The sequence below is a fragment of the Alosa sapidissima genome, chromosome 8, assembly GCF_018492685.1.
Source record: "Alosa sapidissima isolate fAloSap1 chromosome 8, fAloSap1.pri, whole genome shotgun sequence".
Lineage (NCBI taxonomy): Eukaryota > Metazoa > Chordata > Actinopteri > Clupeiformes > Clupeidae > Alosa > Alosa sapidissima.
This window is the reverse complement of record NC_055964.1, coordinates 5,552,272-5,565,393: the sequence shown is the minus strand read 5'-3', so window position 1 is coordinate 5,565,393 and position 13,122 is coordinate 5,552,272. Positions and strand designations below refer to the sequence as shown.

General features: G+C 37.3%; 1 long non-coding RNA gene across 2 annotated transcripts; it reads left to right on the top strand.

Annotated features, from left to right (window-relative positions):
- Positions 1–1,005: 1,005 nt before the first annotated feature.
- Positions 1,006–12,266, top strand: LOC121716081. 2 transcript variants are annotated; one of them, XR_006033754.1, is made up of 3 exons: positions 1,006–1,127; positions 1,769–1,835; positions 11,916–12,266. It is a non-coding gene; the product is annotated as an uncharacterized LOC121716081 (long non-coding RNA). The 2 variants fall into 2 exon arrangements; XR_006033755.1 differs by lacking the exon at positions 11,916–12,266 and adding an exon at positions 2,552–2,590.
- Positions 12,267–13,122: the final 856 nt, after the last annotated feature.

The following is a 13,122-nucleotide window of genomic DNA, read 5'->3' as shown; positions in this document are numbered from 1 at the left end:
CAAAGGAACCACGAAACGAAAAGGGAGGCCCTCACAGAGTCTGGAGATCCGCATTGAGGAGAAGCGGCACAGAGGACCTACTGCCCCCCTTCCACCAAGCAACATCCGTCTTGACCGCCTTGATCACTGGCCAGAGATGGGTGCACCGAAAGGAAGATGCAAGAATCCTGGCTGCAAGGGCATCATCAGAGTGGTTTGCTCTATGTGCAAGGTGCACCTCTGCTGTAATGGAGAGAACAACTGTTTCGAGGCATTTCACATTGAGTAACAGACAAGACACATGAGAATGAGAATTTCAGTGTAAATGTACATATGCTTTTTAAATGTGTTTTCCATGTTATAAATATCTATCTAATACTACATTTTGTTACATTGTTACATTTGTACAACATTACATTTGTTACATTTGACAACAGTTTGCATCAGATGTTTTGTGAATGCTGCTGTTGTTTTGTTTGTTTGTTGTTTTGTGTGTTGTAAACAACACATTAAACATATTTTTGTTGTTATATGTTTGATACACAAACCTGGAATAGATTTCAAGTGATTCTTACACATGTAATGTGAATGTATGCATGCTTTGTGAATGTATTTGCTGTTATGATGTAACTATACCTGTTACTACCTCTTACCATTACAGTTCTTATGAATTTGCATCAGATGTTTTCTAAATGGTGTTATTAAAATAATGCTTTTGATAAAGCTCTTGATAACATTTTAACATTTTAATAATAAAACAATATAATTTCTAAAAGAAGGGTCTGTAATCATTTATGAAATTCCTGCAATTTTGGGAGACAATACATTAGGCTGCTCCATTGTCGCACAATGTTGCCAAATGGCAACGTACCCAAAAGTACCCCCTAAAAAATAATAATAATAAAAAAAATTATAAATATGTTAATTTGAGTCCATTTTATATGTTAAAAAACACTGTAACATTTTTTTCCATGATTGCATAATAATGTGTGCAGTAGAGGGTTAACGTTGTTCATCTCACTCATCAAGGAATGGAGCAACTTTCAGTGAGGTGCTTGGTCAAAGATTGCGATCTTTGGCTTGGTGTGAGAAAACACATGTGCAGGATGGAATAATCTTTGTGGAAGAGGAGGCAAAGCTATTCAGAGGTAAGGTGTAGTTGCAATTTATCGAAATTCGGTTTGTAAATTGTAAATAGCCTACTGTTACAGTAATGGAGTTAGATTGTTGGCTTAAAGGCTAACATTAGCATTCGCTAGCAACTTAGCCTAGGTTAGCTATGAATTCAGATATTTTAAATGGAGTTCAAACTCCTTCAATAATGCATGACTATCGGGATAAATGGTAAGGAAATTATTTGTGTGTGTGTTTTATCTACTTTTCCATGTCATTTCCCATGTCGATGTTAAGTTTTTGTGGAAGCCAACTTTCACTAGCAATCATTATCCTAACTAGCTTAGCCCATAGATATATGAGCATATCCTAGCACTGTTAGCCATACATACTTGCTAACTTCCCTGAAAGGCTGGTTTAATATCAACGGTAGTGCAGGTGAAAGAAGCCTGGTATGTGCATACATGCAGTAAGCATGATCACTCTCAGCACTGTCATTTTGTTTAGGTGAAAATGAATTAGTTGAGTTGCCTATGTTCACCAGAACATCCTGTTTGTCATTACTTATCTAGTTAGAAGCTGGAGGGAGCAACTCAGAAACATTCTATAATGTTATAAAGTTACTCAGAGCTTGATAATGGTCTAACGTAAATCTAACGTTAAATCCTTCTCACAGATACCCACCAAGGCAGAATATGCCACTTGGAAGTAAGCTTACCTTTCCTAAAGGATCTAATGACTACGTAAGTTACCCAACTTTGTGTTTTTTTTGTAATGGTATTTTTCTTATTGATGTTAAATACATATGGAAAAGTTTTGCATAATAAATTATGCAAATTGTAATAATACAGACAACTTTTAGATTTTTTTTTGTCCAATAGCAATGTATTTGGTTAAGATCAGTGTTGGGAAAGTTACTTCAAAATCGTAATGTATTATGTATTACTTATAACTGACATTTCAAAGTAATTCATTACATTATAATATTACTGTCTCTGAATTGTAAGGCATTACACTACTATTGTATTACTTTTAAGTTACTTTTACCAAAATATCTAGAAATATGGATTTGGAATTCTAAATGCAGTTTATTATGCTCAATGCAGCTCATTGCACTCTTATTAATGTCATCATATGGCCGACTATAAAGATGTAATCTGCCTGTTCCCAGGGATGGGTAGTATTTTTGAAACATGTAATATGTATTTCAAATGCAAAATAGTATTTTGTCATTTGTATTTCATTGGGTTGAAGGAACTGGCTCTGTATTTCGTATCAAAATACTTTATTGGTGTGTATTTTTGTATTTTAAAAATACGGCAAAATACTATATGTGAAAAACACAAAAAAAGTAGATACTACACACAGGTGTAATGAATAATTGGTAATTAGGCAACAATGGTTTATGTTTATCGCAATCAGCTAATGTGAGAACAGCTGTGTTCAACAACACTTACAGCTTTTCAGTGACGGCTATTGCTGAACCATCAGCTCTGGTCTGAAGCACTGGTGTGAAGTCGTACGCAAGTAAAGACGAGCAAGTTTACCTCTGCAAGTTCACATAAGGACACTGACAAAGGCAAATGACAAATGGGGAGAAGTTCACCTTGTTTAATTAAATAACAATTCTATTTCCTTATTAGCTGCATACTTGAGGTTGGATATTGAGGCACGTCAAGTCTCTCACATACTGGAACTTCAAGATACATAGCCGTGTGATTTTCTTATTCAGTTCTGCACTGGACTTGAATTACAAATTTCGGCACAGATACACAATTATGATTTTGGCCTATTGATTATAATGTGGTTAATTGAAAGCTCTGTCAGTCATTTGGATAAGCATCAGCTAGATGACAATGTAAATGTAAATTCTTGAATTATTCTTAATTCTGATCACACTACATGAACTTGCATACGGTACGACAGGGGCCAAATTGTATTGTTTTTTACCATATAGTTTTAATAGGCTAAATGTTTGGGATAAAAAAAGCTTTTTTGTAGTGCTTCTTATACTTCCTTGAAAAGTATTTTGAGTAGGCTATTTTCTAAATACAAAAATACAGTATTTTATTTTGATACATACCACGCACCTTGCATGTAGCTGTTCGCTTATTTCCTCTGTGTACGAAGTTATTGTAACTGAAAGTAATGATAAAAGGCACAACTCCGGGAGGACTTCTTGTCACCATGGTGAATGCATTTTTTTTTTTAATATATATAACTGTGAGTGTGCGCACATAGCGCATGCGTTACGTTGCACATTATGGCAAAGGCAAAAAATTCACAATTTTGTCGCCTTTTAAAAAAAAAAAAAAAAAATAGTCCAGTATTTCTTTCGAAATTGAAATGAAGTTGTATGGACTGGACTATTTTTTTTTTTTTTTTAAAAAAGGCGACGAAATTGTGAATTTCCAGAGCGTGTTACGCCACACTCGGCAATCGACTCCTATGGACTTTCCCCTAAAGACGCCAGCTGCAGCAGCAACATTTACGGAAAGGTACTGGCTTGATGAAATTCATTCTCGACTCTCTATCCGACCACATAAAGACTTCGGTTTGGCTTTAGGGACCCTCTACTCACTACCACGTAAGTGTAATGTTGTTTGGAACTGTAGAAGAGGTATAAAAATAGCGTTTTGTAGCGGCGAAATGAGTTTTGACTAAAAACGGTAAAATCGAACTTTCTCAAAACACATACGAATTACATGATTTTGATGTCAACTCAACGTATGTACTCCCAATCATCCGTAAATTGATCTAAAGTGCATTTTACTCCGGATAATTCCTTTAACATGAACTTGAAAGCATACAAGGTTTGTTGGAGTGATTACTAACTCAAATATTGGTATTTTATAGATCATATAAAGGTGTTATTAGTGCTATCGTGCAAATTAATATATTTTTTTCCTTCTGCATATAAACACAATGTGGCTACTCAGGCAAAATATTGTAAACCAAAGTGTTTTATTATTTACACTTACATTAAGATTCATAACATGTTTTACGTGAATATGTATATTGATATGGATATAAGATACTTTGATGTTTTGATATGAATGTGTTTTTAATATGAACATGTTAACATTTATTGTACCTGTATTCATGTGGAGTATTGTGTGTAATATCCCCCAGAATAAACATTTAAATGTACTTATTGGTTGTGCATATATTTTAGTTGTACCACCTTAAATTTTCACTGGGGTTGTACCCTTGAAGTACCGATTAGTACTAGGGGTGTGAATCTCTCATGTAAAAGACGATATGATTCGCATCTAGATACATGGGCACGATTCGATACAAGAAAAGATACATGTTTATAAAAAACGATTCAGTACGATTCGATGCGATTCGATGCAATTCGATGCAGTTCAAGAATGGAAAGCATTCTGAAAGATTTTTTATCATTTGCTCATGGTGCACATTAATTTTATATTATCAATTATCATGGTCACGGTTGTCAATTAGGCAAAATAATGTGTGAATATGATTATCTAAACTGAGGTTTGTTTCATATACTGTATTGAAATGAAAAAAGAATAGTCTACATTTCAGTCAAACACAGCAGCCAAATACAACATAAAAATACATTTTTATAGACTTTATAGATCTTTCACAGATTTTATAGTTATATCTGATTGTTTTCATGGAGTTGTAGCCTTGTTGAAGAAAGACAATACCAAAATAAAAGTGCTTAAGAAACTCTTGGCCTTTTCTCATATAGCCTAGCCTACCCTACAAGAATAAAATAGGTCTACAAATCAATAAACTCTCTGGGCTTATTTTGTTCCAAAAGTAGACCTAATGCAGAAACCTATAATGCCACAAGTCTGAGTGAATATTAACAAAATCATTGGCTAATAATTTGTGCATCGTTTTAGCAGCAAGGGCCAAATTATTATTTAACATTAAGGAAATCCCTTCATCAAAGGTAAGGCTACTCTACAGACTATCGTTGCTGTTTAGGAATGCTTTAAGTGTTTAATTTCGTGCTGGATTTCAAAAAACAAAAGCCGACCGAGTGCAAGTTGTCACATGCTTAAGTTGCAGTAGATGTATGGGTAATGAGGTCATTTGACAACTTTAGGCAATGAATGTAACCAAAAACGAACTGCATTACCCACAATTCCGTACCACATATAGTTTCAAAACCGGAAGTGGGACGAACGCGCTGCTTGGAACGTAAATGAGAGTCTGAGCGAGCAGAAAATGTTGTTAACCGATTCATAACAAGTAAATCGATATAACGACCGGTTCATTTCAGTTTTTTTCCGATACGGGGCTTCACGTATCGATGTAGCCGTATCTTACACGTTAAAAACAGATACCGATACGTATCGGTTAATCTTTACACCCCTAATTAGTACCTTTTAAGGGTACTATGTGATAATGATATATACAGGTACATTTTAGTCACTGCAGGTACACAAGTGTACCTTGATGGGTACAGATGGCTAGGGTACACAAATGTACCTGCATTCATGGGTACATTATTGTTCTTCAAAAGCGTACTGCCCCAGCGACAAGCATTTGTACCGACTTAGGTACACACTGGTACTTCCATTTCTTAGAGTGTAAGGTTTGGTTGGGGTGGTACTGTATGTTGTGTCATTATATTTTTATTTGTTTTACCATTTTCTGGGATTCTAACTGAACAAACTGATTGTCAGTCAATGTTCCAACCAATTGGATTTTGTTGTTGAGTAGCGTGGTGTATCTTGGGCAGTTCAGTGGTTTCAGTGTTGTTAGCTTAGCACGCTAGTACACCATAGGCAGAGAATGAGATTCCCGCTAGCATGTTAGCTATCTTTGTATGCTAAGCTAAGCGAAAATACGAACAAACAAATCATATTGCTTACTACGAACCAAATTGTTAATGTCTGTATATGAAACAGTAGGAGTTACCAAAAATTCCCAGTTAATTCCCGTAAATTCCCAATAATTCCCATAATTTCCTTTAATTCCATGAAAGTTTCCAATTTGGAATATTTCCAAAATTCCCCAGCTTAACTTCCCATGGAAAGTTTACGGAAATTTACCGGAAATTTTCCGCCCCTTTGCAACCCTACTCATGATCTCCACCACACTTTCCACATCTTTGCTTTCCTTTACACACTCTTGCAATTATGTCCATATCTCTGACACTTGTAGCATCTTACGGGTGGAGGAATATACTCCCTCAAACTAAAACTCATAAACCCTATCATCACTTTAGATGGCAGCACCCCTTCCTGAAATTCCAGGAGTACTGTCAACTTTCTCACCATTCGACGATTAATCTCAACTACTGTTCCTCCCTTAATAATCTTTTTAAATTCCTCTAATTTCTCACCTAAAGGGATTCCTGATATTACCCCCCTCGCTCTCCGGTGTTCGCCAAACATTCTCACTTCACTCACTTCCTTTTTACAGATTGTTTGTACTCGCATAGCCTTATCTCGTTGTCCTTACACTTAATCAACAACCTGCCATCGCGTAGCACTTTTGCCAATTCTACTTCACCCACTGATTTTTTTACTCCACTCGTTAAGGCAGAGAGACTTACGTCCTGTATATCACTACCCTCTTTAAATTTAATCACAACCTTATACCCGTCCTCTTCTGTCACTTTCCTTCTTACAACTCTTGTATCGTTTTCCTCCACTTCAAGTGCCCTCTTAGCTGTTCTCCCTTTGCCTCCTCCACCATGTCCCTGACTCTGAGTATATACACTCCATGACTCGCTCCCACTCATCCCTTCATCCTCTCCACCACCCTCCTCCATCCTATCAATCTAAATTCAGACCCAGTCACAACTCAGTTTATGCACAACAACCAATTTAATTAAATATCGCATTAAACAAACCGCCTGGTCTTCTTCGGAGCAAAACTCGAAACACGGAAGTCCAAACGCATGCGCCGTCCGGTCCCTCCAGCCATTCACCTTGCCCCATACCCGTCTTTAAAGGTGCCCTGCCACACAAAACCGTTTTTATTTGTATTTTTTGAAATAGGTTAGGTCCATAAGGCTATCCTGAACCAAAAGAAACGACTGTCCTACACTGGATCTATGTTGGAGAAAAAACAAGTTAACAGTGAAGTGAAGCAGTAGTGCTGGGCGGTATTTTTCAAAATTCTTACGGTTTCATGGTATATGACGGTATTTTTTTCCCCCATGCATAATCAGATGTTCACAGCATTTTCTACAGGTTGAGAGAGGAATTGCTGCAGTACACTGACTAAGGATGGTCTATTTTACTGTCATGATGGAGAATAACTCCACACTAGTGGTAATGCAGTTTTGCATGGCCCCAGAAAATTATGCTGTTTACAAAGAGCCACTCATGATTCTAATGAAGAATCTAATCAGAATGCAAAGACAATTGCACTCAAAATACAGAAATACACTTTTACTGTGCAAATTTCACAAACATCTTGTATCAAACCAATACAAAAAGTAGTGCAACTTGCAATAATTATACTTTTTTGAAAATTAGACAATTTAAAATAAAACCTCTCTGCTAATATGCTTACTCTGTCAAATAGGCCTATCAGAAACATATTATGTGTGGTTTACATGACGTTAGTGGTAGGCTAACGTTAACTTCATGTGGATGTGGATGTCTTGTTAGCCTGCCATGAGGTTCGGTTCAGTTCGCTAGGCAAAACATTAACCAAAAAGTTCGTTTTGGTGCACTGATGACAGTCTGGATCATTTCTAACTAGCCAGCTAGTATTGCTCAGTGCATGTCTATAACATGCTTTACTTGCTACCTGGATAATTTCAGCGAATATTCTTAAGGTGAGATGAATGATAAGAACATTAAACTTCACTGTGTTCGGTGGGTTGCTAACTAACGACATCACATACTAGCCAGCTAGTTACAGCTGTTGAACAATCTCAATAGAATTTTCGTGACGGTAAATCCAGAAAGGGTTAAAGCGGAGCTAGTAATCAAGGATCTTTGGTAAATCCCTTTCAATGCAGTATCCCTTAACGTTTGTCCTTAACTAAAGAAACAATTTAAGGTATCCTGTGCAACACCCTTAAATAAACCCCTTACCTAAGGAGAAATTAAGCCTTAATGGTCATACTTAACTTCAGGGGAAAAACTTATGGTGTTTTGTGTTTACCCTCACTATGCCTCACAGTGGCACCATGCGTGCGTGTGAAAAAAGTCCCGTCTGAAACACTGTTGCGCGGCGCAGCGTTCCAAACGTTGTGTAATCAAATACACCGGTATGGCGGTATATTAAAAATTCATATCATAACGAAAATATATACCGGTATACGGTGTGAACCGGTATACCGCCCAGCACTATGAAGCAGGCCATCAAAAAAAGCTAAAGCAGCGTATAAAAGCAAGATCGAACAGGAATTCACACAAGGTAATCTCCAGGAGGCCTTGCAGGGTATTAAGACAATGGCAGCAGTCAACACTGTGCCTGACTTCAGACCTGTGTGTGTGGCTGGCAACAGTGATGAATCCCTCCCCAATGAGCTTAACTCTTTTTACACCAGGTTTGAGAAAGATCACCAGTCTCAGTTGGCGGATATCATCAGTAGCTTGACCCCGAGTGACCCCATCATCATCACTGTTGAGTCTGTGGTGGATTGTTTGAAGAGGACACAGATCAAGAAAACTCCTGGTCCAGATCACATCTGCGGTTACACACTGAAATACTGTGCTGAGCAGCTTAGAGGAGTTTCCCAGCAGATATTCCAGAGGCCTCTATCTACTGCCAATGTCCCACAGTCATGGAAACACTCTACAATCATTCCCATTCCCAAGAAGAGCAGCCTTAAAGTCCTGAATGACCTAAGACCCATAGCCCTCACCTCCCTTGTTATGAAGGTGTTATGTTCCAAAGGAACTATTTATGTGTAGTAATGCGGCACTATGTTTTCCTATGAAGCTGCGGATTGATACAGTTATAGTGATGTATTGAGTGAGCCTGTCCATAAGAACGTTTTCAGTAAAGAGTTTGTGAACCTGTACATCTGCATGGTTATTACGTTTGTTTGTAAGTGTAGAAAACACAACAATTGGCGGACTAGACTGGATCCATATGTGTAGTGAATGTAGCACGGAGAGAGACATTTTTTTTTTTCTTCATCTGTTTTTGCCTACCCCTTTGTGGATGATATACTGGAAGGACCAGCTAGCTAGCTATCGTTAAGGACTACACTGTAAAAAAATATTTTCCCTTTTAGTTATGTTAACTTGTAATATTTAGCCAAGTAGACTTAAATTTAACTCTGTTGTTCAGATAACTTATATATTTGGGTTTTAGTGGTGAAAACCAATGACACAATTGGTACAACTTATTTTTTCTTGTCATAGAGCTGCACAGTCCCGCCCACAGTCAAAATGCAGTTAGGTGCCGGATGTAAGATTCCCATTCATTTGTTCCATTGACGTTTGGAAAAATCCGTATCTAAAGAGTTTTACAGCATGTCTTAGGCTAACCAGCTACGGCATAACTCATATGCATACAACATATCATTTCGAGTGAAAAAACGAAGAGAAAATCCAAAAAAAGTCAAAGGTACAAGACTGTACATATTTTTATTTCCGAGGGAAAGAACTACACATCCCATAAACCACTGCGCCTCACTGAATAATATAGGCAAAATCGGCTCGATTTATTTTGCCATTTCCAACCGGCGACAGCACGCGAACCCTTTCCTCCAAACAGTGATTTTTATATAGTGAATGTGCAGTTAATAGCAGTTATTTCAGGAGTAATCGTGTAAATAATAGTGTTTTGATATTGAATTTTATATTTATCATCGTGTATTTTATATCGTGTGTGTGTGTGAAAGCGGTTAATGTTAACGGCAGTGCTTCGTAACGTTACCTGACTCATCCTATGCTGTCATCACTGCTCAGTCGGGCTGATGCATGGACTGGTGCATGGTCTGCTCTGGGACCACCATATTCAGTTTATTAATTTGCCGTGAATTATTACACAAAATGTTCATTAAATGCACAAAGTATTCCTAGGTTAATGATTGATATGAATCATACAGTATGAAGGCTACAGTAGCCTAGCTAATGTTAACTAGCACTGCTAGCAGCATTAACGTTACCAACCTCCCTGCTTAACTCACCACAACTTTGTAGGTCGTCCCTCATGCTGGCCCTTACAAAACCCACAAACTGACTCTCGGACACACAACAGTCAATAATGTGACCCGATTTAAAGTGCCTTTCACCCCTTTGGACACTCACTAAAACATAATATATTTCATACTGTGTTGCAGCATGTAGGCTAATGTTAGCTGCATTATGTAATGACATACAATGTCGGAAATGCTGCTAAAGGTTACCTGAAAAGTTTGAGTATTTAAACTAACATTTACAGTGGTCTATTTGATAGTGTATTGGCCCTGACTAAGTTTGTGTGATGTATAAACCCCAATCCTTGTTGATACTTTAATTGTTGATATTTTAATTCAATAATCAAGCCTTACATCCCCAACCGCCCACTGCGGTCTTCTGGTGAGCGTATGTTGTGTCGACCAGTCATGAAAACTGGGTCTAATTCCATTTTCTTCAGTGGTTCCATGTTGGTGGAATGAACTGCCCAGTGCTCTCCGTTCCTGTGGTAGTTTTGGGTCGTTTAAGAGGGGTCTAAAGACATTCCTATTCAACATATACTTAGTTGTTTAAGCGCTTATGTGTTATGGTTTATATAATGTTGTTTTATTTTAATTGGGCTGTTAATTAATTTGACATTATTGTTTATTATTGATATTCTCCTTAATGTAGTCTTAGCATGTCATTGTTTTTATATTATTGATTGAATTGACATTATTGTTTTATTATTGCCTTTCCCCTTTTTTACATTGCTTTTTATTAGGCTATTGCTTGAATTGATATTATTGTGTACTACAACTATTCTCCTTACTATATTTGACCTACATTTTAATCTGTTCCCTGTTCAATTTTAAATATTATTATGTTGTTTTGTATTTATGTGTCGCTTTGGACAAAGGCGTCTGCTAAATCCATAACCATAACCATAACCATACAAGTACCAATATAAGTCAAGAAAGTTTTTAATCACATTAAGATTTTCGTCATAGGCAGTAAAAGACTCTTTGTCAATATTTACTATAATAATAAACTATTAGTCAGTTTCCTTGTGTAATTTCGTTCAATTTTTTGGGGGATTATGAAAACTATATATTTTTGGAAACCTTAGAGTATGAAGAATCAGAAAATGTTTGGTTGACAATTTTCCAAGGTCAATATGGCGGCCATCTTGGATTTTCAAAATGGCCGCCTTCAAATACTAATTTCTCAATCTCACATCTCCAGGATTACCTAGAATTTAATTTCTAGCTGTCAAAATGTCAAGTTAAATGTCAAGAAATCATGTCAAATAGATTTAGATGATCACTGACCCATATTAGGGTTTTTGTTTTATATTTTACTGCCAAATAGCTGCCTTAATGTTATGTTTTTGTTGTTTGTTTTTTTACCCACCACCACCCCCCTCATTGGAGGACATCTTTAGTTTATTATTTGTTGTGTTTTGTTTTAGTGTGTTCTTTTTATTATTATTTTTTTTTTTCCTATTATCAGAATGTTCTTGATGTTTGTATCATCTCTAATTTGGTACTGGATAGGGATTCCTCGTCTTCTTTTCTGCGTTGTGATATGCTTGAAAGAATCAGCCTTGTATGTTGATTTTGAATTTCCCCTTGGGGATCAATAAAGTATCTATCTATCTATCTATCTATGTGTCAAACACCAGAATGACCTCATCATAGTCTCTGGATAGTGACATTAGTCTGTCATGGAACCACTCACTTAGATCTTTGACTGTGCCTACAGTTGCTGGCTTTGTCAACTTTTGAACAACCACCATGCCATCTACAAGGGCAATTTTGTGAGTGGGATGAGACATTCTACATTGACATTCTATGTCCTCACATCCAGGTTGTAGTTGCTCCTCATTATCTTTGTATTCCTTTGCCAAATTTTCTAAAAGATGTATCAATTTAGATTTGTCTGAGCATTGAAGTGCATCCCCACTGGAGGCAAAAAGAGCTTGTGGTGTTTGCGTGAACTCATACTGTAGTTGCCCACAGCCTGCTTTTGGTCAACATGTCTGTTAGACCTGGCAAGGAACAGTAGTCTCCCATAGAGATTTTTGGTCTCTCTGAGAGCCACAGTTTTACAGAGGATTTAAGTTTACCTGACATGAACATATTGTTGTTTTGTTTCTTGACAGGTGACCAAAGGCTGTTGTGACCATTGATTCTGCCTTCAACATAGTCTTCATACAATTTCTGTCCAGTTGCATCAACACTCAAGATTTGTGTTGCAAATTCTTGTGGGACATAGGCATGTGTGATCATGTTGTACAACCGGTCACCTTCAGCAGTAACTGGAGTATGGCAGCCTTTATCTTGTTTATTGCCTGATGGTTTCTATTTATCTCATAGGTCCTAGTTGAGATGTTTGCATGCATGGTCTGCACCGATTGACACAAACGGAATGCCACTCCTTGTGACTGAGAGACTACCCTCTTGATGTTCCTTCCAGGTCTTAGGATGCTTAGCTTTGAGGTCATGCATGTCAGCAATGTATCTTGGCTACAGTCGCTTGTATCTGATTCTGTCAAATGCAAAGAAAAGTTTGCTAAGTCCTTCTGAAGCCTGAAGATGGAGTGCAAGGTCAGCAGTGCGAGAAGCTGCCACAAAATGAGGATTGTCTCCACTCGATGCAAGTAGTTCATGATGGATCTGAAAATTGCATTTTTAGCTTTCTTTGCTTCCCACTCATTTAATGATTTCACAAATTCTGCATTAGTCAAAGCTTCAAGGAATGTACCGTTAGCCTGCATTTGTGCACTCAACCTTGGTGGATTTGTCCTTCTCAGAGCATGCCGATTCAACTTGCTCTGTTGCCTGCCAGCAAACATCTCTCAGTTGTGGGTTTTCCATTAAGAAATCCTCCAGAACCAATTTGAACAGAGCCACATATGAGTCGATGGGCACGCAAAGAATGCTTGTAGTGTGTACACTTGAGGATTTGC